This window comes from Oncorhynchus tshawytscha, unplaced genomic scaffold, assembly GCF_018296145.1.
Source record: "Oncorhynchus tshawytscha isolate Ot180627B unplaced genomic scaffold, Otsh_v2.0 Un_contig_1673_pilon_pilon, whole genome shotgun sequence".
Classification (NCBI taxonomy): Eukaryota; Metazoa; Chordata; class Actinopteri; order Salmoniformes; family Salmonidae; genus Oncorhynchus; species Oncorhynchus tshawytscha.
The window spans coordinates 35,001-37,500 of record NW_024608847.1 but is presented as its reverse complement, the minus strand read 5'-3'; the positions used below and the strand labels follow the sequence as shown (position 1 = coordinate 37,500).

The 2,500-nt window shown below is 41.1% G+C and overlaps 1 pseudogene; it reads right to left on the bottom strand.

The window, feature by feature from the left end:
• The window catches only part of LOC121843890, a 37,162-nt pseudogene that overhangs the window by 6,457 nt on the left and 28,205 nt on the right, over positions 1-2,500 (bottom strand).

Below are 2,500 nucleotides of genomic sequence, written 5' to 3'. Positions count from 1 at the left end.
TGCTACTTCATATCCCTACATATCGTTAATTCAAATCACTACATATAGCTACTTCATATAACTACTCGCTACTTCATATCACTACATATAGCTACTTCATATCACTACATATAGCTACTTCATATCACTACATATAGCTACTTCATATCACTACATATAGCTACTTCATATCGCTACTTCATATCACTACACATAGCTACTTCATATCACTACATATAGCTACTTCATATCACTACATATAGCTACTTCATATCGCTACTTCATATCACTACACATAGCTACTTCATATCACTACATATCGCTACTTCATATCACTACTTCATATCACTACTCGCTACCTCATAGCGCTACTCGCTACCTCATATTGCTACTTCATATTACTACTCGCTACTTCATATCACTTCTTTATATCACTACTTCATATCACTACTTCATATCACTTCTTTATATCACTACATACAGCTACTTCATATCGCTACTTCATATCACTACTTCATATCACTACATACAGCTACTTCATATCACTACATATCGCTACTTCATATCACTACTCGCTACTTCATATCACTACATATAGCTACTTCATATCGCTACTCACTACTTCATATCACTACTTGCTACTTCATATCACTACATCATACCACTACTTCATATTGCTACTTCATATCGCTAACTCATATTGCTACCTCATATCTCTACCTCATATTGCTACCTCATATTGCCACTAGCTACCTCATATCGCTACCTCATATTGCCACTCGCTACCTCATATCGCTCCCTCATTGTCATTTTTTACCTCATATTACTACTTGCTACCTCATATCGCAACCTCATATTGCCACTCGCTACCTCATATTGCCACTCGCTACCTCATATTGCCACTTCATATCACTACATATAGCTACTTCATATCGCTACTTCATATCACTACTCGCTACTTCAAATCAATACATTTAGCTACTTCATATCACTACACATATCTACATCATACCACTACTTCATATCGCTACCTCATATTGCAACCTCATACCGCTACCTCATATCGCTACCTCACACCGCTACCTCATATCGCTACCTCATACCGCTACCTCATCTTGCTACCTCATATTGCCACTCGCTATCTCATACCGCTACCTCATATCGCTACCTCATATTGCTACCTCACATCGCTACCTCATATTGCAACCTCATACCGCTACCTCATATCGCTACCTCATACCGCTACCTCATCTTGCTACCTCATATTGCCACTCGCTATCTCATATCGCTACCTCATATTGGCACTCGCTACCTCATATCGCTACCCCATATCGCTACCTCATATCGCTACCTCATATTGCTACCTCATACCGCTACCTCATATCGCTACTTGCTATCTCATACCGCTACCTCATATCGCTACTTGCTATCTCATACCGCTACCTCATATTGCCACTCGCTACCTCATACCGCTAATTCATATCGCTACCCCATACCTCTACCTCATACCTCATATCGCTACCCCATATCGCTACCCCATACCTCTACCTCATACCTCATATCGCTACCCCATACCTCTACCTCATACCTCATATCGCTACCCCATATCGCTACTCGTACCTCATATTGCTACTTCATACCGCTACCTCATTTCGCTACTTGCTACCTCATATCGCTACCTAATATTGCCACTCGCTACCTCATATCGCTAACTCATATTGCCACTAGCTACCTCATATCGCTACCCCATATCGCTACTCGCTACCTCATATTGCTAATTCATATCCCTACCTCATACCGCTACCTCATATCGCTACCTCATATCGCCAACTCATACCGCTACCTCATACCACTACCTCATATCGCTACTCGCTACCTCATATCGCTACCTCATATTACAATATATCACAGCTCATAATTTAAACTGAATGCAAGAGGAGACAGTGTATCAATCAGTTAGACATATCTACTTCATATTGCTATCTCATACCGCTACCTCATATCGCTACCTCATATCGTTACCTCATATCTACCTCATCTCGCTACCTCATATCGCTATCTCATACCGCTACCTCATATCGCTATCTCATACCGCTACCTCATATCGCTACCTCATATCGCTACCTCATATCGCTATCTCATACCGCTACCTCATATCGCTATCTCATACCGCTACCTCATATCTACCTCATCTCGCTACCTCATATCGCTATCTCATACCGCTACCTCATATCTTTACCTCATATCACTACCTCATATCTTTACCTCATATCGTTACCCCATATCGCTATCTCATACCGCTACCTCATATCTTTACCTCATATCACTACCTCATATCGTTACCTCATATCGTTACCCCATATCGTTACCACATACCGCTACCTCATATTACAATATATCACAATATAACACAGCTCATAATTTCAACAGCATGCAAGAGGAGACAGTGCATCAATCAGTTAGACATCTCAAAGCTACAGGCTAGAGTTAGGAAGGAGAGGAGACATGGACGAGCTACACA